Source organism: Nesoenas mayeri, assembly GCF_963082525.1.
Source record: "Nesoenas mayeri genome assembly, chromosome: 5".
In the NCBI taxonomy this organism is placed as follows: domain Eukaryota; kingdom Metazoa; phylum Chordata; class Aves; order Columbiformes; family Columbidae; genus Nesoenas; species Nesoenas mayeri.
Window position 1 is genome coordinate 23,473,791 of NC_137548.1, and position 22,203 is coordinate 23,495,993.

The following is a 22,203-nucleotide window of genomic DNA, read 5'->3' on the forward strand; positions in this document are numbered from 1 at the left end:
GTGTGGCTTTTGGTTGGTTGGTTTTGTGGAGTTTTTTGTGGTTTGTTTTTTGTTAAGCTTTCATCTCCTCTTCATAATTTGCAGAAACTATCTGCTTCTGTTCATTGTGTGGATCAAATCTCTACAAGCTTGGCCTGGCAGTCATCTACGCCTGCACAAAGTAGCCCGGATACTACCATGGACCACAATAAGCAAATCCTAAATAACCACATCTCTTCAGATTAATATTCCTAAGCATTCCTGAAAGGTAATTTTCACACTTTCACATTCACTTAGTGGTGAATTATCTTGCAGAGTTACTAGATGGAGCTGGAGCAGGCATAAGAGCAGGTGAAGTAACATGGATTTAGGATAATACCTTAATGGTGCACATACAGCCTGTCAGAAAATAGAATTCTTAAGCTTCAGGAAATTACTTTTCAGCAAAAATTATAATACTGACACATTTATATTACCAATTGCTGCCAGAGGAAATCACTGGAAATCAGATCCTTAAAAATTCTGTCTTCATGACAGGCTCCCGAAGCACATATTTTGTGATACATCACAGTCTCTCCTCCAGGCTAAAAAGCAGTGGGGACTGGGAGTTACCAGCCACGGGGCAGAGAGGTGGCTGTATGACTGCTAGTCAGAGAGCACTGTGATAGGAAGCAGCAGAATAGCTGCTGCTCTAGAGGCACTGTCGTGCCATGTCTACACTGCAGTATCTACATTAAGTCTAAATATATTTAGTTTTGAAGGAATAAATTCATATTTTCTATGAAAAAGTTTTTGTAGCTTTTTTGACAAAAAGCTGTATCGGGTCAACAGTGAATATTTTTACATTTTTCTATTGCAAAATAAGTTTCTCTGAAATCTCCAATGCCATCATCTCAAGTTCCTAAAAATCTTCCTATTTATGATGGTACCACTGCTTTGACCCATATTAAACAGCTGACAGGTGTAAGCATGCTGAAAGAGGCTGAAGGATCATTCTTGTCCAGAACCGTCTCTGGATTCTGTCTTGCTCTTTGGTTCATTTGTGGGTTTGCACTTGTGCAGGTAGGAAAAGTTAATTTGGTGAAAATGAAGAGCAGCTTCTTTCATAAGGTTCTGGGAGCACTATTTCTTGGAACATTAGGAATGAGTTGAACAAAGACAAGCAACAGAGGCATAAAATCATAACGGGTGATCCGTATGGCTCTGCTCAGCACATGTTTGTATCTCCATGCTGCTCACACTTCCCTGCTACTTCACATTCACGTTTCCCCTACACACCTGCACCACAGACCATCCCTGCATCTCTCCCAAACAGCCGTTACACTGGACACCGCACCTTTTCCTTTCAGACCACAGGTAAGGGCACAGATCTTCTATACCGCTTTGGCCAGCCTTCCAGTTTCTCTCAGCAGCAAAACCATATATGTGTGTGAAAGTGGTCAGTAACTTCTGTACTTCTTTGACAGAAGACCATATGCTACTGTGCTGGCCATCATACAGAACCTAAATCTAAAGCATGATATAGCGAGGTGGTTAGTGACCTCAATTCCATCCAAAGTCCTGGTTTTACACTAAAATAAAAATGAGTTTCCTGCTTACTTTCAGTAAAGTTATCCATGCTTCCAGAGGTGTGCAACAGGAGTTAAAAGAGTTCAGCATCTCTGAGGACCTGTCTGGCTTCAGACATTTCAAGCTCTGTGCATAAGGACCAGGTGTCCTAACTCCTGTACTACTTGACTGGGATAACCAGTAATAAAAAAAATCACAAAATTCCAAGGGAAGAGTTAGTTATTGCTATTTTCTACATAATAATCTAACTAAAAACATTTGTATCTGTTCAGTAATGGACCCAACCTTCAGAGCCTTGTCCAAAATAAAGCTAAGCCCTGGAAATGCTTGTTAACTCAGAGTGCTTCTCTTACACTTTTCTACTTTATAACTTGGTAACACACTTTCTCCTACGTTGCTTTGGCTGACACATCGCCCATTAGAGTGGGAAAGCTACACAAGGTCCTGTGAGTTAGTTCTTCAACAATGAAGAACAGAAAGGGGAAAAAGGCCCCAAATCCTCTTAAAACAAAGGCAATTTGAAGAGTTCAGAAAGCTTTATTGAAAATTTAAGCTGGTACAGGGCACTGGACATTACATTTCTGCTCTTGCAAAAAGCTGAGGAGGACTTCTACTAAAATTTAAGCACAAACATATTGCATGCTTCATCCAATATTAAACATGTTTTTGCACATAATCACAAATTCTGACTAATAATCTCGCTGAGAGACAGGAAATATTATTTCTGAAGCCCAGAAAGGGAAAGTCTTTTCCCCGCAGTAATCCCAGAGGCCAGTGGCAGAGCCTGAAACATTTCCTATCTCTACCAAAGCACTGCCTGAGACACAGCTTTATTTTTCTTCCCAGCAAATGGTTGGGATTTTGGTTTGCTAATTAATGCTGTAGCATTTATTGTTGTAATGATGGAATCGGTGCAAGTTAAGGCTACAGAGTTCAACATGACACACGCAGCACATTGGCCCTTCTTCAGAAATCTGCAGAAGTTTTTACTGTGCCAGTATCTACTCAGTCCAATAGACTGGGCATGACAAGCATTCTCAGCAAGAGCACAAACAGTATCTTCTACCAGTACAAAAGGTTTCCATCAGGAAACCAGAAAAGAAACTCACAGGTAGATTTTAAAATCTATGGAATAAAGTGACCTGCCTTCAGTGGAGTTTAGTGCATACAGCTCCACATCAGGAGAAACGGCAGATGTGAAGTGTAATTATATTTCTTTTTTCCATCCAAACTCTGTTCATGTTTTACAAACTAGGACTGACATTTGAACAAAGAGACTGGAAAAAAAAGCAGACAGGAGCTATGCAAATAATGAGCAGATCTATTTTATCACCCCTGCTTGTTTGAAAACCCAGTCTACACCTAGCTGGAAAATACAAGCACTGCTAGACTGAAGCAGACTTGAATTAAAAGCGAGAGCAATAGCTAAAATACTCTGCACAGCCAGTTTATTTATGTTTATTTACAGCTTACATGGGTTTTTTTGCAAAAGATATACCTGCCAATGGAAACAAATGACAATACTCAATAGTCTGTGTTATTCTGCATCCAAAGGCCTCCTGGCATTTTACAAAAGAAAGTAGTATTTTCTTTCTTTTTACAGAGGAGGAAACCTAAAGCATAATGATTTGTCTCAGACTAGCAGCAGCAGAGTTTAGTTCTGCTGCTCTAGCCCTTGCTCCTGCTGTCTCTCTCTCCTTCTCCAAGTATAAACAAAACAAACTCTTTCTTCAAGGCTTCAGTGGGACTGAGCAAGCAATAAAAACAATTCAACCTAAAGATGGCAGAACACAGAATCTAGAAAGTCAAATAGATTAGTGAGCCACCTAGCCGGAAAACCCCAAAGAGGTTTGTGGCAAAACATGTGCAATAAAAGCAAAACATTATGCTGTCTGTTAAACTTAATACACCACATTCAGGATTCTTAGGCAGGTGAAATAACCACAGGAGTCACCAATGTAGGATTCGCATTTAAATTAAATAGCTATTTAACATTTCTCAGGAAATTATGAGAGCGTCTTTGTATCAATAAGAATCATTCCATTGAGAAACCTCTATCATCAGGGCCTGCTTAAAAATTTAACAGAGCACTGAAGATGCTATCCACAGCTTTTGACCAGGATGGAAAAATTGTATTGTAACTGGAACAAATGTGCATCTGCTGTGTGTAGAGAGCACCACCATGATCGCTCAGGCTTCCCTGTTTCCTCGCTCTCTCCTTGTCCAATTTGGACCTAATTAGAAAGTTGGACAGTTGCCAAAACAGCTCCCATGCACTGAGCTGCTATTACCATACAATAGTTTCTGTTCTGTCCTTGTATAGCTTGGCTTTAGAATGCTGCAAATCATGAGCTCACTACTTTCCTCTATAAGCCCAAGCAGCAGTTCAGGGAAGCAAAGGAATTACCAGCTACCCAGGACTACAGTTGCCCAGTCCCTCACATTATAAGAACCTGTTCTCAGTAATTTCTCAGTTTGCCAACCTATGAAAACATATCTTGGCAGGTTCTACAGAGTTTTCTGTGAGGAAGCTCCAGCTCTAGGTCTTTGACACTTTGAAATAAGAACTTAGCAGATGCACGGCATGGGTATCCAGGATACATCTTGTAGACCAAGTTCCTGTACTACAAAAAAAAAACCCTTCTTGGTGATTATTATAAAGATAACACTATTAGAGCTCAGTAGCTGTGCTCCAGGATGGAACTCTCACAACTTTGCCCCTGGCAAAATTATCTATTAAATACATATATAGAATCATAGAATAGTTTGGGTTACAAGGGACCTTTAAAGGTCACTTAAGTCCACCCCCCATATAATGAGCAGGGACATCCTCAACTAGATAAGGTTGCTCAGAGCCTCCTCCAGCCTGGCCTTGAATGTCTCCAGGAATGGGGCATCTACCACCTCTCTGGGCAACCTGTGCCAGTGGTTCACCACCCACATTGTAAGAAGTTTTTCCTCACATCTGGCCTGAATCTCCCCTCCTTTAGTTTAAAACCATCACCCTTTTTCCTGTTACAACAGGCCCTACTGAAAAGTCTGTATCCATCTTTCCTATAAGCCCCTTTAAGCATTGAAAGGTTGCATCTTCTTATACCAAAGAGAAAAATTAAGATACAGTTTCATGCAGACTGTTGCCAAAGTGAAGCTGCTGCCTGTTTTTTCCAAAGCACCCTGCCTTCCATGCAGTGCGAGCCTGGAGGCGGCAGAAGAATAAGCATCAGTGCCACAAAGCCCTGAAGCCCTGGCAAATGGAAAAAGGACAGGACTAAGAAGGTCTGTGATCCTGCCAGGCTGCAAGTCAGTGTGTCCCCCACTCTGATGCCTCAGAGCCCTTAAGTAGCTAAAAACACCCCAGGAATCCTCTTCAGAGGTGTAATATCTTTATCACAAGCCCTGCTTACAATTTTTAAAACAGACACGTCAATACAGTCAACTGCCAAAATTCACCATCACTGTCCTGCATCTTCATACCCTGGGCTCCTAGGCGTCCAAAAATTCAGTAGCCCCATCTCTGCTTAACCCCACTTCTTCAGTCCCTCATTTCAAAGGGGGAGGTCTGTGTTACTAGATTAGAGAGCATAGCTTAATTATGTCTGTACAACGCTGGAAACACATTGGTATTTACACTGCCATGAAAAACACAAGGTATTGGAGTGCTTCAATGAACAGGTAGCCTTAATAGCTTTCAAAAATGAACCAAAGCAGAGGAAAAGAAAACCGCTTCATTAAAATCACTTAGCTGTCAGTGCTTGCCCCAGAATTCTTCTCTCTCCTGTTATTATTAAATTATTATTAATAATACAATTCTTATTAAGAGAGCAACTGTCATTCACTTGGTTTAAAAAAATAGAAGAAAGCAGGGAGTATTTCAAATGCTGCTGCAACAGTAAATACCACCTCTGGCACATTTGTCCTGGAAGAACAGAGCACGATTTGGAATACCTAATTGAAATGTGCTACAGGAGATAAGGCTGGCTGCAGAGACTGACATTTAAAAGCAGGAGACACCAAACAAGACATGAAATATCACTGTTGCTGTCTCAAAGCAGAAAGCCACTTTCACAGAACTGAAGCTTTCTCGTCCTCCTGCCTTCCCCAGCTCCAACAGACACAGCAAACAATTAACCCCTTCCCTCATGTCACCTGTAAAAGCCACCCCCACAAAAATATTCAGGTTGGTACATTTTCATGTAGTTGCTCTTTCCTGCAAATCACGCAGCCCTGCACAATACATCTTGTTTTCCCTCTCCCCATTCCCTCTGTGCAAAAACTTATTTCTTCCCTGCCACATCAATGTGTCGAATTCCAGCACGCAAGATGCTGGAGGCCAGGCTCTCCTCCTGCCTAACCCTGCCTGTGCACCCTCATCTGTTTCTGCTTACTGGCCTCTGAAAACAAGAATTGGGATGCTCCTTCTCAACAGGAAGAAAATCTAGGGACCGTGCTGGAATACAAAAGTTGAGAAAGACCCCTTGGCACATCAGTAAAATTCTGAATGGTGAAGTGTTTGGCTGCCTAGGCTTTTGCTGCCTTAAGCAGAAGGAGCACTGGTGCCTTTGAGCCACCTGAGCTGCCATAATGGGCAAGCAGCAGGGAAGTAAATCTAGTGGATTCCATAAATGCACAGGTTACCCCAAACACATTTCAAGCAAGGATTTAATTAGAAAGTTACCATTCATTAAAAGAGCATCAATTGATTATTTCAACCACATGTGTTTTTTTCTATGCCAGGACAGTAGGGTAAAGATTTGGGTGCATATTGGAGCCAAGCATTTTGTGCTGCTCAGTAAAAATCTTAGTGTTTTTGAAGGAATAGCCTTGGTTGAAAAGCTGCTTTTTAAAAAGCCATCAGAAATCATCCTGTGGAGTGGAGCTTGAGTCATTAGACTGTCCATGCCAGCAGACTCATCACCAGTCTTGAATAAAAAGAGAAATCCTAGCTTAAGAGAAATGAGATATTTTTAGATGTAAGATTTAGATTTTTGGTTTCAGGCTATCAACCGACACTTTCTTTCATACAGCTGCAGTTGATTTCTCCTTGTTTCCCTGAAACAGGATTGTCCAAAGAAGGAGGTTCCTTTCAGTCAAAGGTAAGATACAGAGTGTAGAAAGGGCCACTGGTTAACCAGAGACACAGGAGATCCGTTTTCCTGAAGCTATTCTAGTTGCTCCCAAGCAGGCAAAGTGGCACTGCACAGCAAGTACTGCCAAGAGAGAAGGTTCTGCTCTACCTTATAATTAGGAACATTAAACAGTTGTGCCTTTACATTAAGCCAGTTTGGAGATCAGCTTCTGGTATATATTCCAACCCTTGACGGCTTTCAGTTGCAGGATCAAAATGGACAGCTCTGTGAAGGTTTGTGTGTCTAATGAACAGGTTTCTTTCCCTCTATATAGGCACTGAGAGCACAGGGGCTAGAGCACATGACTGGAGCCAACAGGAAATACAGCAAAACAAATAGAACATAAAAACAATAAAAAACTTCATAAACATGTAATCATCAAATGATGATATTTCAGATCCTACCTCATTGCTCTACCTTGAGAGGAATGTTTGGGGGAAGCAAGAAAAGCAGCTGAAAACATACACAAAGCTAACAGACATAACAACAGAAGACCCCTGCCCCTACGAGCTAGCTGTGTTCCTCAATCAGTATTTACTCTATGTTTTTTAAGTAATGAATAAGAAACTTCTATATGTCTCATTTCACAGTTAGGACTTGAAAAGAGGGTTTTGCTGGAGTACACATTGCTTTTGCTTTCCAAAGTCTCAGAAGAGCATCCACAGATCTGTTCTGAAGAAGAGGTGCTTCAGCTGCTCTGCAGGATGAATACATTGGCAATGCAGCAAGTAGAATGTCTGCTGCACCAGTTGGAAGGACAGGACTATCAATGCTGCTGCCTAAGCTCAGCTTCAAGAGATCTGTCAGATCACAGATCCATCTAGCCTTGCATACCAGCCACCACAGTGATCCATAAATAGATGTCTAAGGGAGAGTGAGAACAATGCAAACAAATTACAGTGCTATCCTCCCTCTGTTTTCAAGTTGGACTTGTTGTTCAGGGTGTCATTCCTTCGCATTTTGTAGCACATGATGCATTTCTCTTCTATTGAAACCCTATGCCAAATTCTGGATGAGTTCTGACCATAAAACCCAAGACACAGAACTAGTGAATTCCGTGGTCCCTGAAATGGCACTTCAAGGTAGAAAGCTTGATAAACAACATGACTCAGACAAGAAACAATCAGAAGCCTCATCAATACTTGCATCACAACATTTCAAAGATACATTACTCTTCAGATTACCTCAGCTCATTTGTCTTGTCTGGCCCATCTACAGGAGCAGCAGTACTAGGAAGTTTGCTAGCCGTCTCTCAAGACAGCCAAGTGTAGTTACAGAACTGGAAGACAAGGTAGGGATGAGACTGGAATTCAGATTCATTGGCAGAGGGCCCTAAACTGACCCCAGAGTAGCAGCAATAATACATCAGGAACAAGATATCATGGCATAGCAGGGTATGCAGAAACCCAGAAAGTGGTGAGAGAAGTGGGGAAGTAGCATATGAGTATATGCTTGAGCATGACAGCCTGTCTATGCTTCCCCCAATCTGCAGTTAATATTACAAGCTCTTTGTTTCTGCAAGTGCTGAACTCATCCAATTCGGCTTTGAAAAGCCTCTAGTTCAACAGGGAGATATTGATGAAATTGGTGCTGGGGCTTTACTCAGGCACAAGTTCATGTCCTCAGCACCCCAGTCTGTGTTCTTGGGCATCCTATGAACACAGATTTAAGTAAAATCACACCTTATTTTCTTCAATCTTTTCTATTCATCTCTTTCCTGTGTTCTTCTATTTTAAATAAATAAAAAAGCCCCCTTTCTAGTCACATTTCCAGAAATCACTGTTCTTCTAGGAACAGCTTTGAAAGTGCCCAAAAGCCAGATGCTTCTACAGGAGCATGGAGACAACCACATGTTTTAGGTACGAGTTTGAAGTAAAGGTTACTTTCTGCAGCCACTGCTTGATTCTGCATTCCCTACAATTACTTCAAATTAGGGTGATCATAGCAGCTATTTCAGGCTCATGCTGCAGTGAGACTAGTGAGAGAAATACTTCTTAGTTTTAATCTCTCTGCTAATTGTGCAGCTAAACTGGGAAAGGGTGTGGTGAGTGAACATGCAAACATGTGCACTGTGCAGTGTAAACTTGTCCACCTTATTTTCAGTAGCTTCCAGTTCAATCTTCCCCTTTTTTGGAGCAGCTGATGGATGCTGGCAGGAAAGGAAGGCAAAGAGAGGAAAAAAAAAAAAGAGAGCATTAATCACAGCTTTTTTTTTTTCCCCCTCTTACTAACTGAAGTCCTCCCCAGTGAGACCATCCTAGATTGATGTGGCTCTAGAAATAGACAGGACAATTCAGGTGAACTAGCCAGTGAATAAAGCAGCCCTCCTGGAAAGACAGCTTCCTCTCTCCTCCAGACTTGCATCCCATTGAAGAAGTGAGTAAATCCCTATACATCAAGATAGCATAAAACAATAGGGGATTGGCTTCAATTACGCATGACTTCTTCCTGTTTGTGTGCATCTGTGCTCCTCCACTCCCTCATCACCCTTACAAAGACTTCTCTTTCAGTACATTTGACTAATATCAGCCCTTTCATTGCTTTCACTTCATGGGATGTTGGAGATACTCCCAGCTGTGCAGAGCCATTTTAGGACTATGCAAAGCACACCCTGGCAAATTAACTTTAAATGCATTCAGTGAATCCCTATGGGAGATCAATAATAGAAGCAGTGCAACTCAGAAAGGATGGGAACTAGGGAACTACCAGGCACTCACTATCTAAAGAGCATGGAAGTCCCATGATAGCAGACAGAAGGAACCAGAGGAAGCCACAAGGAAACACTAGAAAACATCATGGAGTTGATGGTGGTTGTTTTTCGTCTGTTTTTTTTGTGGTTTTGTTTTGTAATAATATGGGGTAAGAATCAAAGTAAGCATTTTTCTGAGTGAATCAACCTCACAATTAAAATGTACAGATTATCCAACTCTTGCAGCCAGTAACTCAAAAGCAACTAGTAAGCAGAGGTCAACACCACCACAGGTGTGTACCACATCATTGTTATTTGAGGGAATAAGAGGCAAGATTGGCTCTCTATTCTCTCCTATTGAAAGGCTAAGAAGCATCTAGAAAGAATCAGACCTGAAACGGCCATGGCATTAAGTCTCTTCTGGTATGAGATGACCTTTCAGAAAAACACGCTGGAAACACTGATACTCACTGAACACAAATGCAATTACATGGTGCTGCCAGTCAGAATAAATACACAACCACGCTGTATTGTGGCCAGTGCAGTAGGTGAAGCAGAACAGACCCAGCCCAGGAGGCCAGGCCTTAACCTCCTCCAGCAGCCTCAGAGCTCCTACTGTCATCCAGGCTTTTACCAAGTCATTTAGAGTGGAAGAAAAGTTTTCTGATATTCTAGGGATGTTCCTGCCCTCACTTCTTTGTGAAGTCTGTAGCCAAACAGGGTCCTCCTTCTGCCCTTGACTTCTAATGAGCCCTCCCTCCTCACCAGCACCTTATTTACCTGCATTTTCACCTCAGCAGTGCCTGCCCATGAGCCAAAAGATCACCGAAGTTAGTGAACAATTGAGAGCAGTTTAACAAATTTAGAGATTTTTTAAAATAAGATAGATTCATGCAACAGAGCACACCACTGTCCCAACCAAAGTCAAGTAGTTGTACAACCGTGGCCTGCCTTTAAAGCCCAGGACTGGGTGCTAGGAAACAAACCTATTCCGGGCTTAGCTAAAGACACCTATGACGACAGACAAGCCATTAAACCTGTCCCTACTTACTTCTCCCACCTAAATAATACTATAAAAATAAAAAAGTGATCAGCTATGACTTTGTGACTCATCTGTATCTAGAGGACATCTAGAGGTTCACGGGAATAGTGGGCACAGAAGGCCAATCTTGGCCATATTGCTGGTGACAGTGCAGTAGTTCACGCAGCAGCAAGCTCATGGTCAGAAAGCCCCTCCTTAAATCACTGAAGTCTTTACAGTGCTGCAAACAGCCACAAATGGAGGACAACTAATAACTCTACTGGGTGCCTTCGTAGGGTTTCCAATCACATTTCATACTCATAGATCTCTCTTGGGTCTATGAGGGTCTAGTGAACATTGTCAAAGTGAACTGTACTAGGTGAGCTACCAGCAGTGCAGCTGGACAAACCAGAACAAATGGCTTCCAGGAATGACCATCCTGGTCATCATGGGACAAGGTCTCCAGCAAAAGTTAAGAACTTCAGAGAAATTCTGAGGTGAAAGTTCAAGTCTGTCCCTAGGTAACATCATACGATAAAAGCCAGAACTGCTACAAAATGACAAGTTTCTTTGGAGCCCCTTCTGGAAGGTGAAAAGCTTGTGCAGCAGTGTGAACATGCATGTCATCACTTCCCTCTGGGAAGGTAGCACTGCATTTTATGGCTTTATTTCAGGTTTTGCTGACTTGACCACACAGAATAATAAAACAGATGGAAGCTCTGATTTTCTAGGACAAGACTAGTATGTGAAAGTGAACAGTGGAGGCAGAGCAGTGTGGCAGGGGAAATAACTCATGGGATGCTGTCTGAAGGAGGATTCTGGGCTGAATGGACGAGTTACCAGAATCCTTGTTATAGAGGGAGAGCAGAGCATATAATGTAGACAGGAAGGTATTGAAACACAACATGAGGAATGGGGCAACCAGAAAAACAAACAAACAAAAGACAAAACAAACAAGCAAAAAAAACCCAACAACAACAACAAAAAAAAGAAATATTTCTCTCTGAGAGGACAACGCCTTTCAGAGTCATGCACCTATGGTCTGCTTAACAGAAAGAACACTTTCACATCCATTCAAGCAGCTACAGATCTCTCAGGGCTGGGCACCCAGATTGGACTCAGCGAGAAGGTGAGAAAGGATTTTTCAGGTCTCTCCTCTATAATCAGCATTATGCAATCTTCTCAGAAATAAATAAATAAATAAATAAAGTAGCTCAATCTTATACTTTTTCAGAATGTTGGGAGTAAGAATAGTGAATAAAACCTCAGCCTTTCCAATGAGCAGTACACTCAGATAGTAAAACAGAATTAGGTAAAAACTATTTGCAGTTCTAGTCAGAAAGACCAGAGCTAGTTAAATCTATGCAATTATTATATTTGTATTTTATAGAGAGCGTAGTATAAAGTAACATTAGGGAGGAACAGGCACAGTCCAAACATTTTTAAAGACTAAGTGTCCAAGGTTTAAAGTCTAAACAATTTTCAAAGGTCATCATTAAGCAAAGCTCCAGATGCTCCTAAATTCTGAAAATGAAGCTACATTCATAGCTACCCACTTATACAATAGCAATGCCAAAAAAATCCTGCTGACCTCCTCTAATGCACTTCTACTTCCTTTCCCAATATTAACAAGTGGAGTATCTACAGGAAGTTTAACTTCAAAGAAGCTTAGATAGCACATAGGGCTCATTTAGCCTATGTAGTAGTGGGAAATAAGTTACTTTTCAATTAAATGATAAGACAGACATTTCAAGGAATCAAGTCTCCTTTCCCTAAATTATAGCCTTAATTCAGTCATTACACATAATTATTAAATTTGTTCAAAATGATTAGATAGGCTTCACTTATAAAAGAGAAATAATGGGGCTGCCAGCGTTTGCATGTATCACTATTCAAAACAGAGACCAAAAGTTCTCCTTGGTGTGCAAGCCTATTTGTGGGTGCATGTGCAAACGTACCCATTTCAAATGGTTACACTTTTCAACACACTGAATGGCTGATGGAAAAGCTAAGTGCATCTAAGAGTTTTTTATGGGTACTATACACAGGGACTGTCTTGGGTGATTGAGTATACATATTTAAGTAAAAACAAACAAGCAAACAAAAAAAACCACACCACAAAACACACCACCACACAAAAAACCAAGCAGAATTTTGAGTAATAATGACTGAGCAATTTTCAATAGGCAAAATCAGCAATGCTGCAGGCAATGCAATAGCACTGCAAAATGCTCTGGATAGAACAGACTGCAGGGAAATTTCCAGAACTGATCAAAACTGTTTCCACTGAAAACATCTTTCATTATGAATTCAGTCGTTAGGACATATGCAGTAACATATATATTCCCCTTATTGAAAACTATTTGCTTCACTAGTGTTAATGACTGTCACATATGAAAAGTGTAATCTTAAGCACACGGCAAATTTTATTTCCTAATTACCAGGAAAAATAAATCTATTTTAAAATTCATTTTTTCCTCCTCTACCAGAGCCACTCAACTGTGATATACTTCAACGTGAAATATGATGTAATTCAACATGGTTTTTATCAAAGAAATAAAAAGAACAGCTGAAAAAGGATGCTTGCTGTGCGAAACAGTAAGCTTTCTTTGTCTTAGAAAACCAACACTTACATATTCACTAGTGTACTTATCATAAGCATTTATACCTAGAGAGCTGCTCCTAGATCCTTCCAAGGATCTCTAAGCAAACACTAAATGTGACATAACCCTCCTGTTAAGCGATGGTTATTCCTGTTTTTGGAGAGGTACAGGAAGGTTAAAATGACAGAAGCTGCATGACAGGTTGGTGTCCAAGTCAGGGACAGACAGCGCAGGAAGACTGACAGCCACGGGGGCTGGAAACAGAGCTGCCCGGTGGCCAGGGACAGCACTGGCCTGCCCTTTTGATTCCCCAGCACCAGCATGCGCTGAATTAAGCATGTTATTCACTCCCTGCAAAAAATGGAGAGGTGACTGAAAACTCAGAATGATAATCCTTATTTATTCAGCAAGGCCGCTTAACTGGAAGAGGTAACACATCAAGGGCTCAGCACAATTAATTGACACATTAAATGACAAACCACTGCCTCTGGCTTGCTTGCTGCCAGATGCTGACAGTTCTCACAGACTCCTCTGTTGCCCACTCACCATCAACACAACATCCCGCTGTAGCTCACAGACTGTCCTGGGGAGACAAGCACTTTGTAGGAGGATTCACTAGAGAACCCACTTGTGTAACTTCACTATTTCAGCCTGTCTGTCACCAAGTATCACATCTAGCCCAGGACTTGGGCAGAAGGAAAGCAGTAAGCCTCATTTAGAGCTCTGGGAAGGCAAAATGGAGGCTCTACAGCAGCCAGGGACCAAGGGAGAATATTAAACACTCAATGCCTAATGGAGCATCTTTTCAAATTAGCCTGACTGCCTTATTTGCTCTATTCAGACAGAACAAAGAGCTGAAATGTTACAAAGCATCTGCAGCACTAAGCCCAACAGGCACCCTCCCCCTCCTGCCAAGCTTGGCCATAGCTCTGCAATACTCATGCAGAAAGCAAAGGGGGGCAGAATGGGGTGCAAGCACCTCTCCACTAGCCCTCCACCATAGGCGTGTGGTGCTGGTAACATCCCTCACCACAGGCCAGTTTCCAGCTCAACCACTCCAACCACAACAGCTTTCTGTGGCTGTCGTCCCTTTTAAATAAGGCTTTCAATTAAAAATAAAGTTTCCTTCTTTTTAACCAAGAACTAGTAAAGAATATCTCACCAGATAAACCACCTGTAACTATTTTAGGACACGCAAACCTCATTTTCATATCAAAATGGGGACAAAAGTGTTAAATGCACTGGGGTGGTTTGACTGAACTCAGGAATAAGTCAGTAAAAATCCACAGCTCATGATACATAGACAGCCAAAAGCTGGAATGATCTCATAGGCTCTTTGAGACTTTAATAATTTTATAAAATACTTTTCTCTGACACTTCACTTCTCCAACCTATATCCACACTCCTCGACCAATCTAGTCAACATATGCCAGTGCCCAAATTAGACCACAGAAACTACTGGTATAAGACATATGCACGAACTGCACTCCCTGCTCTGCCCATCGCTGTGCGTGTTCATCCCAGCCCCAGTCAGCTGACTGAAATGTAAGCACTGGGACTACTGGCACCCAGTATAAACTGAAGATGGGGTTTTCTGCAGAGCAACCCTAAGAACTTTCTTGCAAACAGGGCAGGAAAACGTAATGAGTTCAGAGCAAGCACTGTTTAATTAGGGCAACACGAGCCATTGCAGCTTATTCAACACCCTGATCACCCTAGCAGTCCCCCACAGACAAGTGAGGCTTGCAGCAGACAGTGCTTTCACCTGCAGATGTTTTGCAATAAGAAAGGAAGAACAGAAGAAAGTGCATATAGCAAAAAGGCCCAAGTGTGAAAGAAAGGAGAGACTTCTTTGGAATTCCAAACTGAATTTGGGAAGGTAGTGGCAATTTTCAAATCAGAGCAGCCTGTTGGCCCCTTAAACATATCCTAGAAAACATTTGATACCAAATGCCATGAACTTCACCAGTGAGGAAAAACTAGCACCGGCATCAATGAAAGGACACATTAAAGGATGTGTCCCCCATTTCTGGTTCACCTCAGATCCAGAGAAACCCCTTTAAGAGAAGCCTGCTGGTAAGCTCAGCAAAACATGCATGCAGGGTAAGCCAAGGTATGACTCCAACCTGCTTCTCCATTACCCGAGTTGCCATGGGTCACTCAGCACTCTGGCATGTGCTGAACTTCCCTCTGCTCCCAGGCTCCCACCTTCTCCACACTCATTTGGAAACCCTCTTTGTCTTGAACATGCTTGAATTAAACATTCTCAACTCCTGCTGGAAAATAGAAGGTAGGAGGGTCAATGAATGTCTAGTTTGGGAAAGCTGGCATTGATTTAGACAAGGTCAGGTGTCTGTGTAAGGCAAAGCTGTTCATTTACATCCTGCACATTGCTTGTTACTCAACAGCATCCCAAATTACTGTCTGCACTGAAGCAGCCTCAAGATATCTACAGCGTATCAACCCTTGTCTTAGGAGCTGCCATGTGCTTTCTCTTGCTGTGGTATATTAAGAATTTAAGATTTTCCACTGAACCTTTCAAGGCTTTTGTTCAGTCACCTTAAAAAATAGCTGTTGCGTAAGGGTTGCCATGGTTTACTTGGAACCAAAGCACTTTCCTCTCGAGTTTTCCTCTTTAAAAATTAGAATAAATATCTAACATAAAACAACCCTGGAAAGGTAAACATTTTGACAGATAGAGTTTCAGCGAGTACTGTTGATGCACTCACAAAGACTTACTCTTTCAAAACCGTGGCAAGGTGTCTTCTGATGAAGATACTTCAAGCTCACCAGATACCAATGCCTCCATTTTCTAGGCTTTCAGTAACAGTTAACTGTTTTTGCAGAGGAATAAGCTGAGGACTGAGTTGACTTTGTATTTTTTAATAGCTATTCTAGGCTCTTCCTCGCCTTCTTGCAATGCAAGAGAGTGATCATATACAGCAGAATGTTGTCCTGGTTTTGATTAAAACAAGACCAACTTTCTTTTAGTTAATTTTCCTTTCAGTTAAGTTATTTTAAGTAACAGCACTTTTCTGAGGTTGGCTGCATGTTTTTCAGATAGTGTTCACTCTGCAGCTGATAATGGTAGGAATGGTATGCAGAAAAGGCCCAGGTTTATCCTAAGCGCTATGGCAGCCAAGGTTATTGATATATTGAGATATTTTGTACATCCCATAAGTGAGTTAGGCATACTCACGGGGAGGAGCAGACAGAGCAGATGACCCAAATAGACCAACTAGGTATTACATGTCATCTACTCATACACTGTGTAAAACTGGGAGACCATGAGGATCTCACTCTCTTCATCCATGGCTGGCATCTAAAGAGGACCCTGCCTGTTCTCCCTGCAATCCTGATCCCAGTTCCAGTCTGTGCATCCCTGAATCCAGTTCCTGTCTACTGTGGAGTCCAGTCAAGGACTTCCAGTGTTTGTCCCACAGCCACTGGCATGATACCAACCCCCTTCAGAGGCCACCACTGCGCAGGTGGAGAAATCCAATATCGGTTTTGTATATTTTGTAATATTTTCTCTCATTATTAGTATTAACTAAAGAATTTTTAACTTTCTAACTTGTAAGTCTCTCTCCCTTTTCCTCCCACTCTCTTTCCTTAGTGGGGAGGGCAGAGGGCTAACAGAGAGTGTCTGCCACAGTTTGTCACCCTGTAATAAATGCTGACAAATGTATATACAAAAAAAAAATTCTTTAATAGTTCTGAATCCTCTGTTATTTACATCACCTGATCCCCTCAGCAGTAAGGCAGCCTTTGGTTCCCACTAACCTGACCTGCAGTCCCCCTCCATCCATGCTGGGGATGTCTCTTCATTGTTTGAATAGAAGACCTACTAAAAGCAATTTATTCTTCACTGCCTTCTGTTTGGTTAGTTATGGTCCCATTAGGTTTGTTACAAGAAATACCTCAAGCTGCTTCCCAAATTCAAACACTAACAAGGCTGTCAGAAGTGTGCATTGACAAACCCATCAATACATTAGTTAGAGCAATGAGTCGCAGCAGCTTCTGCAAGAACCAAATCACATAGCAGGTCATCAAAACTAGTTCAGACTTCTCATAGGCCTCGCTATGTTATCACTAGGTGTAGAGCTATAAATCAGTTTGAGCAATCTCTGTATTTTCAAAGCTATAAGAAACATAACTGAGGGCAACTGAGTTCACAAGGCACAAACAAATAGTCCGTGTTTAGCTCATCGTCATTCCTTGCAGTGTCTTATTCCAAAGACCAGTATTACAGCTGAACCTTCCCTTCCACCACTGCCACATACACAAGCACACATACACCGAGCAGCTCTGCAATGTAGGAGTTAATTCCTTTGCATCGGCCAGAGACCGAAAGACACCCTCATGCTGCTTTCTGGAAATCTGAGGTCACCCCAGGACTAGTGCTTCAGCTCCCATGTCTGGCTTCCAGACAACAGCCTCAGTTCGTGGCTGTCTCCTGCTCCTGACACAGTTATACCACAAGCCAGTGGCAACCAAGACACAATATACAATTACGTTCATGTTTTGTCTCCCGTTTTTGCCACTTGTGAAAAGTCCTTTAAACAGCAACACTGCACAGGGCAGAAAAGTCAGGTAATATGACAAACATTCCTACCCCTACAACAGTGGCCTTTCCTCAGCAAAATGTCAGAGGTTTTTAGAAGTGCAAGTGGCAAAGGAGCAGGGAAGAGATTCTGCTGATATTGAGCCCCCCATGCCCCACTGTGCTGAGGGAGGAGGTCAATATGTGTCGTCTTCCATCCAATGCTCTTGGATGGAGGCCAGGAGAGGGATAGGCACAAAAGTATACTAGAAAGTATACTATAGCCTGACTGGGTTATATACTCTTCCAGATACTTCCTCTTTTGGATGATATTGGAGATCAGATACTTGCTCTGACCCAGTGTGGCCACTCTTATGTTTATCTTATGATTGACAGCTGCCATCAACTATTCTTCTCTTTTAGGAAAGCCTGATGCAATTCTTTACCTAAAGAAGCAAGCTCAAATGAGAGCACTGCAACTCTCCATGTTCCAACCCGGGCCACTGAAATGACTGAAACTGCATGAGCTACACATTCATCCTGGCTTTTATAGTAAAGCGCAACAGGAGCTTTCAAACGCCACCTCTGCAAGAGCTAGAGGCTGAAAACAGATTACTTCAGTATTGCAGGAAAATCCAGCAAATGTTTGGGAACACTATGAGCATCTTCAGGGTCAGTGTGGGGCACTGTATCATTTGCCGTGGTGAAAGAAACACAATGCTCCTGTAAGCAGGCAGGCAGTGCTTCCTCATTCCATTAGCCTCAAAGCAGCAGAGATCTTTGCTCTCCAGCTCTCTGCTTCCTATCTCCATTAAGCTGGGCAGCCTTGTTTGAGCCATTCTGATTAAACTATGCAAATACTCAGTCTGGCCAACCACTGCTTTCATGGCTGTACCAGCTGCTCACAAAAGCAAACCAGAAGAAAAACTGTCCTGTCTGTGCAGGAAATTGAGCTTATGAATAACATGCAAATGCATGAAATAACAGTCATCTAAGTTTCTCATCATAAGCATATCTACCTACGTGTGCTGATAAACACATCCTTCCACAAACAGTTGCACACTTGCACAGCCTTATCATTAAATTACCCATTTGCACGTTGACAGGTTTACTTCACGTTTGCATAAAATGTCACTTGCACATAGTATCACAAACCCCAGCTCATATTCACACAAGCAGTCATGTAGACATGCCCTCAAACACTAATTCTGCCATTTACCTTATCTTTCCCTCAACCAAAGAGGCACAGGTACAATTACTGGCACATGCAGTTCCCATATATATCCCTGAAGATCCTTTTGAGCTACAGCCACTGAGTAAGTTTCAGCCACTCTATGTATGTCCTGAAATGAACTAAAAGACAATGCCAAATTCTGAGAAAGTAATGAGCGTAGCTGTTAAAAAGATATTCAAATACATGTATTCTCTTATAATCATAGTCACTCTAAGTTAAATCAGAAAATATAGGAATTTGTAGAAGAACAAAAGCTGAGTAGGAACCTCGTTAAAACAGTGATGACAGACTGGCTTGCAGGAGAGCTCTTGGGTTGGAAGGAATCAGTAAGAATGTTGCTCAGGATTCAGCTTTAGAGCACATCTCACATAATACATTAATCTGACTAGGCACAGGAGCGGAATATGCTAAACAAGTTTGCTGACATTCAGGTAGGAGGTACTGTTAATACCGAGGAGGACTAGACCATCATCTTCAGGACTGGAGTAACAGAAAGGGGATGCACTGTAATACTGTCCTACTTTTTGCAACAAAATACCATAGTCACATCACTTCTAGATACCCTGTCATCAGTGACAACTGCTCTCCAAGCAAGCCTGGCAGGTTGCATACCCTCTGTAGCTACCATTCCCTAGACACTAAGGTCCTCCTTGGCTATCACCAAAGAATCTCCAGGCCTTCCAGCATGCTAAAAATAGCTGGTTTGGTGGCAATTTCACCTCAAATTCTTTAGCTTCATAAGTGCTTCAAGAGCTGAAAATATAACACTGCTGAAGAAGAAGAAATAAGGGCCACACAAGTTTTGCTTTGCAGTTTCCAAATAGACTCTATCACTGTAGTGCAGTGAAGCTGGGTGCCTATTCTTCCCCTTGTTTTATAAAGCCACAGACAAAAAAGCCTCTGATAGCAGACACTGTAATCAAAAGCTTAAGATCACCCAAAAAAAGAGGTTTTATTTCTTTTGCCCCTAAAGCAAGATTTGTGGATTTTTTTTTTTTTCTGTGAGCTCCTTGTTGGTGCCCAATCTCAGAAAAAAAAAGTGCTCTCAGTGCTCCTCTGACATGGTGGCCATCACTCCCCCTGTACCAAGAGTACAGTACCCTGTCCACTACCTTATATTAAGGACAGAGAAGCCCAAGATAATTTCCCAGTTATGCTGCTTAGTCCCCAAATCCTGACAGCTCCCAAGTCCATCATCTCACTTCCATGTTCTCCCTGCAGACTAGGATGCCAGACCCCATGGCCAAGGATCAGGTGGTCAGGTGTCACCCCCAGAGCAGGTGAGGCAACAGGGGGCTGGTGGGTGAACCAGAGAGCCTAGTAATGCACAGGGACAGACAGACCACAGGAGCTCAGAGCTGAAGGCTGTCCAACAGGCCTCAGGCTGGGGAACCCATGGAGGCCCATGACTTCAGTCCTTCAGGAGCCACCTCAGTCAGACCAGGCAGGGCACAGCATTGAGGGGATAACCCAGCACCAAGGGCACTGTGCAATAAGTATCTTATTTTCCTACATACTGCTGAACGCTGAAACCCTCCAGACCCAAGAGCAGGCATCACAAGCTACTGTCACCATGCTATACTTATTGAACTGCTGCCTCCATTTCCCTAAGTGACCAGCTATGGCAAGACAGAAAAAAAAAATGCACCAGGACAGAAACAGCCTCTTGTCTCACTCTGACCACCCACACTGGAGCTTTAGCCAGAAATCTGTCTTTGACAGGTGATTTGTCAAACAGCAGGTCTCAATAATTTCTTTGGTATCTAGCCTGTATTTATTTTTGCCCACACAAGACTTCCTCATTGGTGAGGAGGTCTTCATTCCTCTGTCCTGTGTGTCAGAGGGGCCCCCTATCATCCATAGACATAGACACTCTTCCCACTTCTCTAAACAGAGCTCTGCTCATTCTCCATGCAGTCCTGCACACATGCTGTTTTTCACCAGCATCAGGAGTCAAAGACAGCAGAATAAAAGAGGCATCCTTGGAACCACAGGAACAGTCTTCATTTCATATCATGACAGAGTCTGAGGGAAACTAATTTGAAGAAAAGGGTAGGTAGGAAGGCAAGAAACAACAGTTCTTCCATTTGATTATATTTCAGATACAAGGATTTTTTAAAATTTCCCTCTTTTTTCAACTATGTAGAAAAGCAAAAATGATAATCTGGAGCTGGTAAGCTCTTTGAAAACCAAAGGAGCTGCAAAAGAAATTAAAATGAGTTCAATATTTATACAGTGCAGCTCTAATTAAATTAACAGACACACAGATGTGCTGAGAGATCAGCAACCTACCTACTTTTCCTGAACACTCTTATTCTTCGTTATCACTGCAAAATTTGTAGCCAATTACTAACACAACTGCAGCTTCATTTAAAAACAAAAAGGAAAATCAGGGAAAAATATAAAAGTAATAGTACCTTGCAAGGAAAACAAAGTAAAATAAGAGTTCAATCCTCCTTCCTGGCATGGATGCCCCATCAGGTAAATATTTGAGAGCAGCATTCATCTTTACAAAAAAACTCTCAAGTTCCTACTCTCTCTGGGAGCTACTAAAATAGTACCACAGTGCAATCACTAGTAAAACAGAGAATCTCTACAGTTCCATTCAGTTTCTGCAACCACATCTCTTCCAACTATCCCTTCCAGTCAGTGCCATCCCAAGCAAGACCGACAGATTCGAACAACTCAGCTCTCTGCCATCTAGTGGAAACTGCAACCCCCAGCTGTGCACTAACCCTCCCAGGGATGTACAGAAAGGGCTGTGTCAAAGGGCAGAGATATACACTGCTTTCACACTTTATCAGATTCCTCACTGTGGGTGAGGAAACCAGGTTCCCAATTCCTGCCCAGTGAGTGTCCTAAATGCTAAACTGCTGAGCCACGTTTATGCTTGTATGCTTGCTTGCTCTCACTCTGCTCCCAAACATCATGAATATTTAATTACTTCAAGCAGAGAAGAGAGTCTTCAGTAACAGGCAGAAAGAGACACACCTTCCATTCCAAAATTATCTGCTGGCTACAGCAGACTGAGAAATGCTACATAACCAGTGGCTTCCACAGGCAAGATGTGCTGCAGCCAGCGTGATGCTAGACAAAGAGGGCAGCTCCCATCATTCCCATGTGCAGTCTGGGACTGTGCTCCTGAGAACAAGTATTAGCCTGAGTGCCAAGATTATGGGTCTTGACAGTCACAAGCTAGACACCAGTGTTGAGCAGCACTGTCAAGAGAAATAACTGCACAGAGCTTTAGGCACTTCAAGAAATAGAAAACAAACCAGCCTAATGACCTCCAGCATCAGGCAGTAATGGGAGCAGGGAGGGAAGAGGATTTGGAAGATCTGTTGAGGACTGAAGAGGCAGTTAGATGGCACCAGATCATATTACTTTCTTTTGTGGATATAGTTCAAAGTCTTATTTGCTGATTTTGATCACAAAGTTC

General features: G+C 42.2%; 1 protein-coding gene across 1 annotated transcript in view; it reads right to left on the reverse strand.

The window, feature by feature from the left end:
- Positions 1-22,203, reverse strand: part of NRXN3 (neurexin 3) — a gene marked incomplete at both ends in the record, with an annotated part of 967,932 nt that overhangs the window by 793,290 nt on the left and 152,439 nt on the right. The window lies entirely within an intron of this gene.